The sequence below is a fragment of the Necator americanus genome, chromosome II, assembly GCF_031761385.1.
Source record: "Necator americanus strain Aroian chromosome II, whole genome shotgun sequence".
NCBI classification, from domain to species: Eukaryota; Metazoa; Nematoda; class Chromadorea; order Rhabditida; family Ancylostomatidae; genus Necator; species Necator americanus.
The window spans coordinates 39,374,307-39,390,810 of NC_087372.1; positions in this window are offsets into that span (position 1 = coordinate 39,374,307).

A 16,504-nucleotide genomic window follows, 5' to 3' on the forward strand; every position below is an offset into this window, starting at 1 on the left:
AGTTGAGTTGCCCGAGCATGATTTCTACGCTAAATTCACTGGAATTGCATCATTTCAGCAAGCCAATTCTTCAAGAGATATTTCCAGAAAATTCCAAAGAGTTTTCCAGGAATTTAGTCGACGTCACTACTCTGAAAGTGATCTACCATAGGATTAGATATGAACTATGTATGGACAAAATGTTATCGCTCCATCCATGGTCATTCCTCTTCACCTTCTTCTTTCGTTCTTACAAATTATAAGGTTATTTAAGGTGATCGGAATAAATCAGAATTTATTCAAAAAAATCAGAAATGAATGAAAATTTACAATGCACTTCCAAAATATTCACCGAAGCCCGTAGAATTCCAGTGAGAACGTAAAAAGAGAAAGCTTAGCATTTGTGCAGTTCAAATTTCAATCAAAGAGGATTATTCCAGCAGCACACCGCCGCCGCCCCCAACTCATATATAATCCGTGGAAAAATTTTAATCTTCTCTGGAATGTTTACTTGTGTACACACAACTACCAAGCACACGTTTTAGGAAAACTAGCCCTTTAACGGGAATGAATAAATATTCCAAATAAAGGGGAGGAGAATTCTTTTCAACAGTGGATCACCTTGATCCCAACATAATTTCTAATAGTTAGGGACTAGCAGGTGCCATCGAGGAGTTGATGGATTTCATGGATGGTGATGTTCAGAAGATCCACGCCCAAATCCAATGAAAACCCTTCTCGTATGTACTTCTAAGCCGAGCACCAGAAGGAGGTTTTGCTGTTCTTACTACAGTATTACTTTTCCTCGACTCTCCTGAGCAATTTCCAATTTTGTTTTTACTTCTTTAATAGCCTTAGACTTATTCCACATCTCATTAATTTTTTTTTTAAAAATAGAAGAAAAAGCAGTCAAAAAAAAGCGGAGCAAGAATATCTCTGTGTTTATCTCTGTAGAATATCTTAGTTCTAGTGAGAATGGACCTGGCACTAAGTGAAGACTTCCTAATTACTCCTGAAAACTGCTATATATTAGGAAGCCCCGAGAACAACACTTCCCGAAGAAGTGGATTAAAAAGAGGAGGGTGTACTATTCGGTTGAACTCATAAAACATTCAATGAAGTCCTCATAAATGGCCTCCGCTCACTATCTCCGGGATTTCTCCGGTTTTGCTGATCGTTTTTGATGCTGATATATGGAAAAAATGGTTGGAAATGGGGAATAACCACAAAAACACTTTTTTCTTTTTTGCTGAAAATATTTTTGCGAGAAGAACATTTGCCTTATTTTGAATAGTGCTTCGTTTTATAGTGATCTTTTCATTTTTTTTAAAAAGAAAAACGATCACCATTTTTCCGCAAAACGAAAACCAACTCTTCTGCCCGGCGTATCCACGTTAAAATAAGTAAATAGTTTTCATTTGCATTTAAATAGAATGCAAAGGACTGTTTTATAGCGTCTACTCTTTTTTTCATTTCAATAGAATTCTAAATTCAAATAATTTTGAATCTCCTCTAATTAAAAAAAAATTCCTCAAATTGCAATAATGATGAAGGTGTGCAATTTCCATCATTGCAATATATCATTATTTTTTAATGGATCTGCACTTTTGTTCTGCATTTTAAAATATTCTTTTAAAAAAACAGAGATATTATGGAAGAGGACAGCTGTAAATTTCGTATACACATCCTAAAAGATATTTTCAGGAGAATTTCCTCACTAAAAAAATTAAAATTATGGAAAAATTCACAATTTTTGAAATAAACAATTTTGTGCTATAAGAAAGTCCTAAAGGAACAAAGAGCGGACGTAGCTTTGTCGGTTAAGAGGTTCAGTTGTGTCTGCATGATCGGAGGTTCGAGTCCGCGGTAGTGCTCACCAAGCTTCTCATCCCTCCAGGGATATCCATAACCAAACTGGTGGCTGATTTTTATCGGAGGATGAAAACACTGACGTGACTGACATCACCTAGCCCCCGCAAGTCATTTTAAAAGGCTATACACACGTTCTTAAAATTAAAACGATCCTGAATTGAAGCGAACGGGGGGTCGGTCCCAAGCGGATTGATTTACGCCGGACACTTTATCCATCATCCTTTAACTAAGGAAACATGTTTTAACCCCGTACGACTCAGAGTTTAAATAAGAAGGTCCACAAGAGGGTTAACTAGGTTGAATTATTTCCTGAAATTTGACACTTCACTTAAGAATTCCAGATTGTTCTGGAATTGTACCTGAACGTCTCGATATTTCGCTTCTCTCTGGTCTACATATTGGGATACTGTAAAACATATATCACTGTTAGAATGAATTTGCATTTGAGTTTGAATTTTAAATATGATTGAAATATAGAAAAGAGGGGAAAGTAGAGGGCAGTTTCAAACAACTAGCAATTTCTTGAGACGATCTTTGTTTCTCATATTTTGACCCCCAGCGCATTTGATTTCAATTTAAGACCTCAGGAAAAATTCAAAAGTTATTGAGATTTCGTGGAAATCGTGTCCGGCCTAAACAATGACTAAAAAAGTTTGGCCGATGTAAAATTTCTATCCACAGAAATAAATTCTGCAGTAAATTTTTGACCTCGAAGAGATTTATGGCTTGATTGGCCTAGGGGGTTTTAAGCCATCGTCACCACCATAGTCGGACTAAGGTTTCAATTCAAAATTGTCTAAAGGTTTATGAAAACCGTATGTGGCCTAAACAGTTCCGTAGAAATATCACCCGATATGAGATTTCTATCCAAAAAAGCAAAAATTAGGTTCCAAATTATCTACTTTGGAAAGATGAAACGGTTGGTTAGCCTAAGGCGGTTTCAAACCATTGGAAAATCGTAGTGTCATAAAAAAGTCCTAGATCTGTCCTCTTTGGTGACTCCAAGATTCGTTAACTCTCATCCCTCAAGGAATGCTCACAAAAAAGGGTAAAGAATAAAGGCAGAGATAAAAAAGGATAAAGATAAAGATAAAGAATGACTGTCGCAGCCTAAACGGACCGGACAACATCGAGGACTCTAGCAGTCTATCGTTTTCTGTGGTTGTTATTCAACATATAAAAACTATAAAATTGTATATTTTATACTTCATAGTTAGTAATTTTATACTTTTTTGTAGTTATAATTAGTTTATTTTATATTTTTATAGTTGGTTTATTTTATATTTTTTATATTTTATTAATAAAAACTATAAGAAGATGTTTCGTGGCAAAAGTCATCCAGATTAGCCTTAACCCCGTGTATTCCTTTTGAAATCTCTCTTGACATCATCCGGGAAATCGAATCTGTAATTTGTAGACTCACGGAAGTACGATGTACCTCCTAAAGTCGATGAACATAAGAAATTGTTTTTTAGATGAAACTCACCGGATAAAGATTATTTTGATGGATTTGAACGAACACCAACGCGCAAGTCTATGTGTTTATACACCACATTCAGAATTCCGTTGACAATTTCGTAGATGTTGGTGGGACGATTTCCGGCCAAATGAAGCAGGCACTTTCCACATCAAAGATGTTTGAAAAATTTATGAATAATACAAGAATTACTTGCGATTGGGAAAGTTCGTTTTGGGGCGCAAACAACAAAGAAACCACGGTCTTCGTATGTTCATAAAAAAGGCCGGGAGGAGGAGGAGGAGGGAAAAGAGGATAGTGCGCGGTAGTATTGTTTCCTCGGGGGAATTCTAATAATTCGTCTATGAAGAAGGGAAATTAGACGTTCTTCTAGGGCAAAGCATTCTAGGAAAAGCCGTATGAAGCACTCATCAACAAAATAATGAAGCGGCAGACAGTCGCTGCCTCCATCCGACTTCTTCTCCAAGCGATACCTGATCTTCTTAGTAACTCTGGAACCTAAAGGCATCATCCCAGAATTGAGATGATACATTTCAGTGGAGTATTCGTATCCGTGTGTTACTGGAGAGGGTGGCGATTCCGTCCATTTCTTCCTAATTGCCGTAAAAACCAGCCCGGAAGATACGGCTTCGGGCGTTCCGGCGCGCGATTTTCCACAAAGAGTTCGATTGGAGCGCGTCAGCCGTGTGCACACGCCGCATCTTCCGGGCCATTTTTTACGCCAATTAACAAGAAATGGACGGAATCACCCACCTCTCCATAATCTACGATTCCGTAAACGAATACTCCACCTAAAATCCGCACCACCTCAGATTTGTGGGGTGATACCTTTAAGGAGGAGAATGATTACCCGAACACCTCACTCAGTTTCATCCTTTAACGAGAAGAACGAGAGGAAGAAGGAAGAGTGGAAACTTTCTAGTTTCTAAGAAAAGAAAACGATGATTACTTCTATTAAAAAATACTAAAATTATTATATATTATATTATTGTTACCATTAAAATATTAGATATTAGATAGATAAAAATATAGATATTATTAAAAAGTTACTCGTTGATTGGACACTCACGATCGAATCTACAGTGCTTGAACTTATATCCTTGATTAAACAAATAAGACGAAACCTCATTGCTGATTGATAAGAACTCTTCACTGTAAGTATTTCTTGGATAGAAATCCTAGGCTACATCTGCCCGAACTACACCAATCGATTATGTTATATTTGATGTACATTCAAAGAAAGGGCGGGCGTAGCGCAGTCGGTAAGGGGTCCCGTTGTCTGCTCGATCGGTCGGAGGTTCGAATCCGCCCTACGGCTCACAAAGCTCTTGATCTCTCCGGGAATTCGATAAATTGGTATCAGACTTGTCTGGGAGGATAAAAACACTGAACTTGACAGATTGGCTTGCTCCAGAAAGTCACTGTATAGGCTAGGGACCCGTTCGTAATTCCCGAACGATCCTGAATTAAAGTGAACGTGGAGGCGCATCCGAATTGGATTAATTGACAGATAATTTCAATTTATCCTATGCTTTACAAGGATCGAATAAATGTAAATCCTTGAAATATCCTTGAAATGTCATTTTCTTTTAATGTGACGAGGTCGTATCATTTCATTCCTGAATTGGTCACCGAAGAGCGGGTATCTCAGCACGTGAGCTCATGGCTCACGTGCTCATAATTGATTGAGGTCATACTTACACTTTCAATAGATTTTGTACTAGTTGGGATCTCAGATTCTGTGGATGTACTCTGCCAGTTCCGGAGAAAAAAATCCTAAGATTAACGTCTCATCTTACACTAACGCAGATAGACGGGAAACAAAGCTGGATCTAGTGGATTATTTTTCACGTGTAACCTTATTTTTCTGAAGGTGTGACTGTTAGGGACAGCTAAAATTCTTATCGCGCCAAGGTTTCTTGGCAGATTAATTCAAATCTTCTTTCGTTTCAGGTGAGTAGAGGATTAGGTAAGCAATAAACGATATTTTCTGTTGTAAATAAATAAATAAATAAGAATAATAATTAATAAAATAATAATAATAAATAATAATAAAATAACATATTATTAAGTTTTATAATCTCTTCTGTTTACAGATATTAATAATTAATATCTGTAAACAAAACAGATTTTGAAACTATTTTTTGCTTTAATATTTTATTTTACTCATTATTTATTATTTTTTAATTTTTTAATTTTTTTTATTATTTTATTACCTATTATTATCATTTATTTGTTTAAATTTTATTTATTTATTTTAAAACTGATACCTATTGATTGAAGGGTTTCGAGAACCTAACCTATTCGTGTGAAGAAATTAAGGTTCTGTAAAAATTCCAACGATTTTTTTGCATGAGATTTTGCCCCATTTAAGTAAAATACTGAAATCATTGTTATTCATCATTGAAGTATACGTTATAAAAATATTAGGTCCGATTAAGGATATATCCTTATTTAGGTCCTCGCTTATGCCATAACAATTTAATTCTTTAAATTTCCTCCCCTCTTCTTTCCGTGGGTCGAATGATTCATTCCATTAGCATCTTTATTTCAGAATTTTAGTTAGTTGCTGATGTCTTTAGGTTAATTTTTTTTTAATATAATAATTAATTTTATAATATAATATATATGTGATAATTTTTAATTTGTTAAATTTTATGGAATCATCATAGAAATTTCCTATTTTGAAGATCTAAAAGAATAGCTCTAGAAAGGAGATTTTGTAAATATAAATATACCGTAAAACTTATTTAGGTCCTCACTTATGTCATAACATTTTAATTCTTTAAATTAATAAAGTAATAAATTACTTTGAAAATGAAAACAGAACCGCTCTTACTGGAGGAGAAAGTGAAACGGAAGCGGCTAGTGCTCAACGCTTTCCGTGATCTTTTTTCCAGACACATTTTTCCGGAGTGAGTAACTCCTTTGACACGGGAAATATGTAAACTGACACTAGAATTACCTCACTAATGATTATTTACACGCATAAACTGCTTTAATTGCTAGAGATTCCCAAGCGTTGAGGTTATTGGCTCAGTTTAGTTATATGCGTCATGGGAACTGCAATCTTCTTCATTTTTTCTTCCTTTCCTTGCCGACACTCTCCTGAGGATTGAGACGTTAAGGCAGTTGTGTCCTTGTTGGGACCACTTGATCATAAGATGCAAATTAGCGTGGCGCCTTTATGGGGGGAGGAAATGAGCGATTTGCAAGTGTTATCGTCGAAATTCACTGGTCATCAGGAATATGGGACCTAACGTGAATACGAAAAATTTTTGTTTTTCTCAGGATGGAAAGCTCTTTTTTTATTAAACAGTCCTTATAGAGGTCGATCACCTAAATTTAGAATGTACTAAGTGTTTGCGAGCTCTCCTAGCACTTCACCACTTCCCGTAAAGAGATGAAACGTTGAGAAATCCGAAAAAAAGAACGAGAATAGCAAGGATGGAAAAAGAGATCGGATGCGATCGGAAAAACTGGATGCAGCCAACGGCAGAACTACCGTTTAACACACGTGAAAAAGTGAAGAAGAACATTTTCTTCCATCTCTCATCATTCATTTCCATCCACCTTTAAATCCCGATATTTTAATTCAAGGATGAAATCCATAATGTGCACGAAATCAACAAGGACAATAGATGGGACGACTCCAATGACAATAAAATTTTATTTTATACAGTTGAGTGCGTGTGGAAAATGTGAATTTGAATTTGTTGTGAGCATATATCTATTTATTTACATATATTTATACACATATCCGTTTTCTACAAACATAGAGAAAGCTAGAGCTGTTCAAAAATAAAGGATGAAGTGTCTACCGTTTATCAACCCGCTTGGGATTCACCACCACGTCCACTTCAATTCAGAATCGTTCGAGATTTACGGGCGATTTATCTACTTATTATTTGTTTATTTTAGTTACATATATTTATATAGATATCTGTTTGCTATGAAACCCACCGAGAAAAAATTCCTTTGAAATACAAAAACGAAAAAGGGTATCCACTTATTTGATGGTGCGCTATACATTAAAGGATTTGCCTTGAGCGTTATCTACTACAAAAAAACTAGTCTCATATCTATTATTAAAGGACTCATTCTGCGCGCCCTCGTGTCCTTCTCTTTAGACAATATGATTACGGTACTCCGAGAGGTGACTGTATCCTGTATTCTTTGTCTGGGAGGATTTTTTGAGTAACTAAAAGAACTCAGCAGCTCTTAGCTTCGAAGGCAACCACTAAACGAATGATAGGATCGCCTTTTCCAGATCTGGATAAACCAAAATGGCTATAAAACATCCGTAAGAAACAGGAATGGGATTTCTTGAGAAAAATTAGGACCACAAAATGCGAAGTTTGAACCATAAAAGCTATTGATCCAGAAGCTATTGTATTTTTTACAGTAAAAGCTTTGCCTAGGAATAACTTCTGCAACAACTCGGTCACTAAATGAGAGGAGACGTCCAAGAAGCACAAATATTAAGGCGATATTTGTTTTAAATCCATCTTTTTCTCTCAAAAAATGATGGATTCCATCCGAGTTCCTCCAGCGTAAGTACGTCGAGTACGACTGCTGAGGAACCGCTAATCCCACTAGATGAACTTACTTGTTGTTTGATCACTACAGTAATGTAATGGCTGCCCTTAGAAAAGGGCTTGTATCATCTGAGGATAATTATCAACCCATAGATTCTTGTGGGATAATTGGAAGAATGAAGAAAAATGTAAAAATAAGATATTCTTTCACCAGTGTTCATCTTCACTACAAAACTCGTAATTGAGCTCCTAGAAACTCTCTGAAGGACGCCATAAAGAATTCCAGGATTTTCACGTTCGAAAAAATTGCTAACGCAATGCATGGCTATGTTTTTTTTTACAAATTCGATGTACGTTTCTTAAAAATCTGTCCTGAAAATTCCTAAAAATCGCATGACTCGACCACCAGAAAGTGAGTGAAATTATGCGCAGAAGGGGAAAAGGGAGTTAATATCAAATCCAGAAGTAGAAGAATATCAGCAATGTTTCGAAAAAAAACACCAGATAAATTGCATTCATTGGATTCATTACTGGACCTTGATTGAAATGGCATCGATGATGGATACTGTAATTTGATGGGCTCATTGCGAACATTCATATAAACAAAATAGGGTATTGAAACTTGGTTGATTGGTATTCATTGGAATTGTGCTTGAAATTTCTTCAAAAAAATTTCCAGAATTTAAAATCAAAATTTTTTCAATAACGTGGTACCCGCTTACGATACCCTCAGGCAACCACAGGCAACCAAATTTTCCTTTCAAATTGTTTGTTGGTAATTTTCGAAAAAAAAGGTTGTTATATGTATGTAGACGAGATGTTCCAATATGAAGTTAACTCAATAAAAAGGAGAATACCATAAATAGATAAGAGAACTGAAAGTGGAAAATAAAAATACAATTTTGAAAAAAAAATATTATTAAATTAGTTATAAATTTGACGATCCTATCAAGTTAACAGCCGGATGCGATCATACTTTTTAGTATTGTGTACGACTTATCCTACTTGGTTTCAAAGCATTAATTTTTATTTTTATTTTTTTTTCAGTTTTTTATTTCCTACGGTGAACCCAATAGGAAAAAGGAAAACTGAACTTCTAGGCTTAAAAGTAGCGACAGTGACAGTAACTTGCCGTTTCTCTTCCAAATTTTTGTGAACACTGAAAATTTTCTATTAGCTTACTGCATTCTTCGAGAAAAGATCCCTCTTTGAGTTACTGTAATTAATACTGTTATTAATTACTTATCAGCTAACTACCAGTAATTTTAATGATTTTAGCTGCTGTTGATCTCAACTACAGCACTCAAATCCATCCGTCCATTGCTGGAGAACTGTCCAGAAAAAATTAAAACTGGCTGATTAGCTGATTGCTGGCTCGCGTACAACAACTTCTGTGGCGTAAGGAGAACTTGTGAGCTGTGAGGATCAAGTTAAATAATATAAAATATAAACGTAAAAAAGACGTAAAATCTCTCTGATATTTCGTTGAAATTAATTTCTGCTTCTTCCTCTTTTTTTTGTCTGTGAGAATCCTAAAACAACGAAGAATGTATGGCGTATTTTCAGGATTTTTTTTTTGAGATACATTCTCCTTTTAACAATCGTTCCAGACGATATTGATTTTCTAAATCAGTGGATCAGAAATCCCTCATGTAGTTGAAATAAATGCTACTGTGATTTGCACCAAAAAACAGAAAACCAGAAAATCGTATTAATATTTTTAAAAAAAACTAGTAGAAAAGAGGAGGAGAATGCACAAAAACAAGAACCTGGTCCGTTTATTGGATTTAAAATTAATTTAAAAAATTGATGCTTCTATATAATTTATTAATGTCTCAGAAACTAAAAAAGAGAACTTCATTTTATTAAATGTTTTCTTTATTTTTCCTACTCATTTCATTTTTCCTGTTTTGGGTCTGAAAATTTCCCTCATTTGGCCGTTCCAAAGCCTATTTATCTATGAACAATGCGAAAATTAATCAATAGAAGTTACAAAACCACAAAGAAATTATGAAGTTTTTTGAAAAAAACAATTCCCTGGTGTGTTAATGCAATTATTTTGAGGCTTCTGAACACCGAGGACAGCAAACAACACCGAACATAAAATAAAAAGATGAGGTTTGGTTCCAAGCAATGTATTTTTGTATTATTTGAAGCTCGAAAATCTTTCGGAAACTCGCGCTAAGAAAGCTGAGGGAACTATGGAATTTTCTAGAACGTTTTTCTCATGGAATTTAGATTTTAATGTCATTCTGAAGAACTAAAAGAGGACGAGGATGGTCCAATGAACCATAGGAGTAGCAGTTGAAATGAAATCCACGCACACATGGAATGAAACCGCAAGAGGCGAGGAGAAGATGAGGAGCGGGCGGAGCCGAAGTCAGAGAGTACGAGGGTGGAATCTAGTGTAACCGTGGGTACGTGAAAAATAAAGAAACGACGAAAAAAAAGAGGGAGAGAGAGTTGTTAAGAAGTTATTACACAAGAAAAAAACCCCTAACAGCCTGGTTATGATTACGGTAACACATCAAAGAGACTCAAATCAAATGCATAATAAGATTTTATTAGTTTAAATAAATAAAATGTATGTACCACATCGGTACCCATATACATATTCCCCCCATTTTCCATTCGATATCGCTGCGGAATTTTGTAATCTCAGGGAAAATTGCTGAAAATTGCTGATGAAGCTAATATTCGTACTAAAAAAGAGCTTTGCCTGACAGTTACTTTTTTCAGGAAATCAGGGAATCCAGCAAGAGCAGGAAAACGTGGTGGGGAGAATGCTGAAGGAAAATTCTTCAAATACTTCTGAAATTCTAAAAATTTACCGCAACTACTTTTAAACCGAATAAATCATAGTGTAAGGAGTATATATTTACTTTAAAGGAACATTGTTTATTGACGATTGTCTTGGAAGCTTGGTTTGGATAATTTTTTCATGTTATACAAACATCGTCACTATTATTTTTGTTTAGAGTGATCTTTAAGCGACCAATACGTGTTTACTTAAGTTATTTTCTAATTTTTTTTCGATTTTTCAAGACTTATTTGCTTACATCCGAACCGTTCAGATCGAATCTCTGCAGCAAGAACTTATGATCTGCCCAAGGAAGTGAGCCTTACCCTCTTTGGGGTTTCTCGAGAGGTCTCAGGAAAATTTCCAAGGAAAACACTTAAGTCTATACATGGCTTACTTCCAAGAGACCAGAAGAGGCAAAAGATTTTCGAGAAATACTTCATCATAAAAATTTTCCTCAGCAACGAGGATTCCTCATTACCATCCAAAATAACTCTTGTCATGAACTCAACATGAATTCTCTCCCTATCCTTTTTGAGGCAGTTTTTCGAGATTATGGAAAAAAAGTCTGTGATCACGGAAGAACTGCTGAGCGGCCGATCCAGGAACACCAAGAGGCTTGCAGTTGCCTCAAGATCAAGACAAAAAAGCGCCGAAAGTGTGATTCAAACAAAATTACTAACAAGATGTGTCCTCCATGGAAACAATTTTTACTATTTTTTCCTCTTCTTTTCTTCTTCTTCTTTTCCTACTTTCTTTTTGTTCTAGAACTACGTATCGGTATCTGTGTATCTATGAAGTAAAAAATCGCATTTTCTTGCTAAGCAGTACAGTTATGTAGCTAAATTTTGTTGACGTCTGTGACCAATGCGGTGCGAACGTGAATTGCCAATTAATTCCAAAGGGAATCGCGTTATTAATGAGTGTATTGACCAATTTAAATATTTTTTTGGAAATAATAAAGAATTGAAAAGTGAAAAAGAAAAAAATGTGAAAAAGAAATTCTATTAGGAAATGGAACCTAAGGTAAGCCTCAGATTAGTTTTCCCTCTAGTTTACCCAAATCGCAAGTGAGATTCGCACTGTCTCTTAAATCTTCGGTCCCCAGACTCCGATTAGGTCCTTTTTTTAAGAGAAGCTGAGAGTTGCTGTTTCTGTCGTTCTGACAAATGTATATTTTAGTTAGTCACTCAAAAAAATCCTCAGAAAAATGAATGCCTCAGTTCATTTCAACCCATAATTACGGAGTTTTACTGTGTAATTATTTTGAAAATTTTGAAAACGGCTAAAAATTCCACTTCAGAGAATACAGCAAATGTCTTCGGTGATTAGGCAGTGAAAAGGTAAAACTTATGATAGACTCGCGTATTTGCCAAGTTTTAGTTGATGTAAAAACGTAAAAAAAAATTCAACGCTTTGAAGTATAAATTTCCAAAGATCCGAAGAGAAATATTGCGAAAATCCGAGAAATCTCCATTTGTTTCCATTGTGATTATTTTGGATATTTCCTCCTTTCCTCCTACGTATTTCCTTGGAAATCCCTGTATCCGTGAAATATTTGATCAATTCTGACACAGTTATAAATACATACATATCTAGCCATCTATGGCGCATTTGCATTTGCTTGGATTAATTCTGACCAAAGCACACACATTTTCATTCCATAATAGTCATCCGAATACAACGTTTTTTTGGTTTAATGGAAGCCCGTTTTCTTCTACGGAAATAGTGGAAACAAATGAAAAATTCAAAATGTAAAAAAAAGAGATTAAAAGGATATACTGTGTGGGTAGATTCCAAATGAATATTATCTCCGGTCTACTCCCTGAGGGATCCCATCGAAGTGCACACCACACTAGAAATAAGGGTAATGAGAAAAATTGGGTGAATAGAATTTCCCAAAAGAGTGATTTCTAAGAAAATTGAGTTGTTTCACCCTAAATACAGTAGTAACGAGAAGCGAATAAAGGAATCTGGAAAAATCGGGAATAAGACAAGAAATCCATTAATCCTTATTAAAATTTTATACAGTGAAATAAGAGCGGTGCGGTGAGCAGAACTGACATAAGAAGATGTTTTCAAGAATTAACCATTATTAGCAATTAATTTTTTTTTACATAAATATGAATAAATAAATGAATAATTAACTCGTAGATATTAATCATAGAACGATGGAATGATGAAATTTAGCCAACTACTACCGTATGTATGTAGCTATTTACGCATGTACTTCATAAACAAAAGCACCTCTTCATCCACTCCCTCTTCAACCACTTTGAACCACTTCGTGGAGATTCCAGAAAAGAAATAAACAAGGCAAATCCATCTTCATATAAGGGGATGTTTACGAATGTACAAACATATTCGCCTAGGCGATAAATTTCCAGGCCTTCGATCAGTACGAAATATGAATTTGTCAATTTTATTAATTTAATATTCTTTATTATTTACTTATTTTTTATTTATTTCAATCTGATTTGTTATTTATCTCATCATTTATTATTTATTTGAAGTTCATCGCACGGTTAACAAATAAATATATTTTGGCCTTCGGGCACATTCTGACTTCTACAACAACCTTAAGAAATACGTTATCCTTTTTTTTGATAGAACATCACTTAGCTACCGTCTTCACGGTAAATATTATTGAATAAATATTTAATATAAATAAACATTATATAAATATATAAATATATCACGTATTCATGGTCTTCTTAAACTGATTCTAGTACTAGTATTAGCAGAATTCCACGGTTTCGGGGGTGTTTTTTTCTTCTTTCTTACAAAAAAATCCCTATATATAAAAAAATGATAATAATATAAAATATAATATAAAATAAAAATATAATAAAAAATAATATAAATATATAAAAACAAAAAATAAAATATTTTAAAAATATATAAAAATTACAAAAATACCCTAGTATAAAAAATAAAATCTTATTTTGAAAAAGTAAATCTTTTTCTCTTTCGGATCAGATGAAATGCCCCAGTTACTCATTCAGGAAACACTTTCTTTGCCTTCTCTGAATTCGCGTGGGCGGAAAATGTTAATTTTATCGTCTCATCACAGTAGTGCACTGCGTTAGATGCGTAAAACTGACGTTCTATCGAATTTTAATTGAAATTTCCACGGGGCCCAGATGGTGATTGACACTCGTTCGTCGAAATTGGGGAGAATTCAGTTCGAATTGTGTAAAGGTACGCGTCACGAAAGAGTTATATATAGGACGACGTCAACTTGAAACGTAAACAAAGTCGATCTCGTTCTCTGAATCACTTTTTTCAGGATTTTAGAAATAACAGTGACAATTTGAATAATAGAATGTCCCTCTCTTACAGAAAACATCGGAAAGGCAAAGAAATTCTCTTCAAATGTCATACTTGTGTAATATAATGTAATGTTTACTACAAAAATTTATGGTCATTTTCTTCTTATTTTTTTCTTGATTTAATTAATCTATTTTTCTTACTTTGGGGTTCCCTGAAGGGTGTCCAGGAAATTTTCCAAAGAAAACACTAATGTCTATGTATATGGCTTTTTCCACAAGATCAGAAATACTTCATCATAAATTTTTTTATAAATATATGCTAGGAAAAAAAACAAGAATAATGACAATTTTTCAGAACTAGAACTGGAAAAAAATACTTTACACAAAGAAATAGTGTCAAAAATGTCAATAGGGACTTCCAGAATGGGAATATATGTAAATTTTTTCCATTATTCTACGACTATGTATGTAAATAAGGACCGAAATTAAACGCACTTAGAATAGAAACATGTTCAAGGCTGAGAAAAAAAAGAAAATTTCGGTACTACCGCGAGTGAACAGTGTTTAGAAACCCGAAAACGTTGTCAAAGTTCACTCGGAACTTCTTCTCGCCCATTCTGGACAAAATTTATATTATATTTTATTAGCATTTATTTATATCATTTACTTCTTATTTTTTATTTTATTTATTTACTATTTATATTTATCTATATTTTTATTTATTTATATTTTATATTCGTAAGTCACAATGTGCTTTATTCAATGCATATGATCGATGAGTTTTGGAAATTTTCCAAATTTTAAAAGATCCAATTCAGTGTACCTAACGAACTTATTGATCGCTGGTCTGTTAGGGGGTGGACACGTCGTCCGCTTCCATATCTGGAAAGCTGGATTTCTGGAAAAAAGTGACTCATCATTTACTAATGAAAGCCTTAACATGCGTTCTAACGTAAGCATTACAAAGCTGAAGTGGAACATTCGTTTGAAACTGATGTTTTTGTATAGAAAATAAATAGAATTAGTAACTACTAACGTTTTACTTAGTAATTAATGGAATCGACTAACGCGTAAAGCAGGATAAAATACGTGATTACAGACGAAACCGCCAGATGTTTCTTAATTATTTGGGCCGAGAAAAAAAAACATAACAACATCATAGCTTCCAAGAGACTCCAGTATCGTGTCCAGTTTTTCACCAACATCCACAATTTATATTGTATTTTATTATAATTCCTTTATATTATTTATTTTTTATTTATTTATTTTATTTATTTATTATTAATATTTACCTCTATTTTTATTTATTTATATTTTATATTTGTAGGTCACAATGTGCTTTGTTTAATGCATGTGATCGATGAGTTCTGAACGTTTGCCAAATTTTAAAAGATCCAATTCAGTGGAGATATTGGAAACCGTTGTGGAAATATTAGTGCTTCCACGAAATCGTAATTTTTTCAAACAATTTCCATGCAAATATCTCGAAATAGGTTTCAGATCGGTCCGGCGCACGTGCTAAAAAATCACGTTACTCAATCGGGAGTAGTGATTAAATTACGTTTGCCAGTGTTCTCTGCTCGGTTGAGTAAATTATGGAGTGCGCCGGACTCTTCAGGAAAAGTGACAGAAGTTAAATATACCCACATAGATACTTGGAGAAGTTCCAGGAAGGAGAAAAAGAAGGAAGTTCCTAACTGGAAAATACTACTCGTCTCAGTGTGAGTTTTCTGAATATTACAGATTATCTAAGATTCCAGCATAACCCACACTGGTCCAACATATAAAAAAAGGAAAGAAATCCATGTAAAGGAAAAGATACATATGAGATGGTAGAAGTGGTCTGGAAGAATTTTCTATCGTCCTAAAAAGGAGTTAAATCTTTCGAATGTCAACGAAATCAAAGAAAAAAATACATCTACCACGTTTAAATTTAGTTCCTACTTCTTATTTAACAAAAAGTTTTTTTTTTCAAAAAGAGTTATTAGCTGCTACCACCTTGGTGATCTCGAATCCAAGAGAATTCCATTAATTTGATTTAAAAATTACGCAATTTTTCCGCTGAACAAAAATTCACGCACCTTCTTCATAATAACGCAACAGCTGTTGCAAATTTGGACAATAATCACTTTCAAGCACTTCGGGTTTTAATTAGGATAAGAAAGAAGGAGAAAAAACTCCCAAAAGCATCCCACGCAAACAAAAATTCGTCACTAGCGATATTTCAAGGGAAAAAACAGTTCAGGTGAGATTTCTGTTTTGAAACTATGATGCCAGAATGACGCTGAAATCATAACATTTACAAAAATAGGATTCCCCAGTGATATTAAATCCACAATCAGACGTGTTTTTGCACTAAGGAGTTTCTACCAACATTGCTTTGTCGATTCTAAACTAATTCTAAGCTGTTCTTATTTTCTCTTCCCCGGAAAACCTATCCAATAAAATGACAATTGAAATTTAAACCATTTTATCTTTGTGCGGAGAAAAACACTAAAATCATCATCCACATGTTCGCCGTTTAAAAAGATGCATAAATGGAACAATTAGTTGAAAGAATGAGATT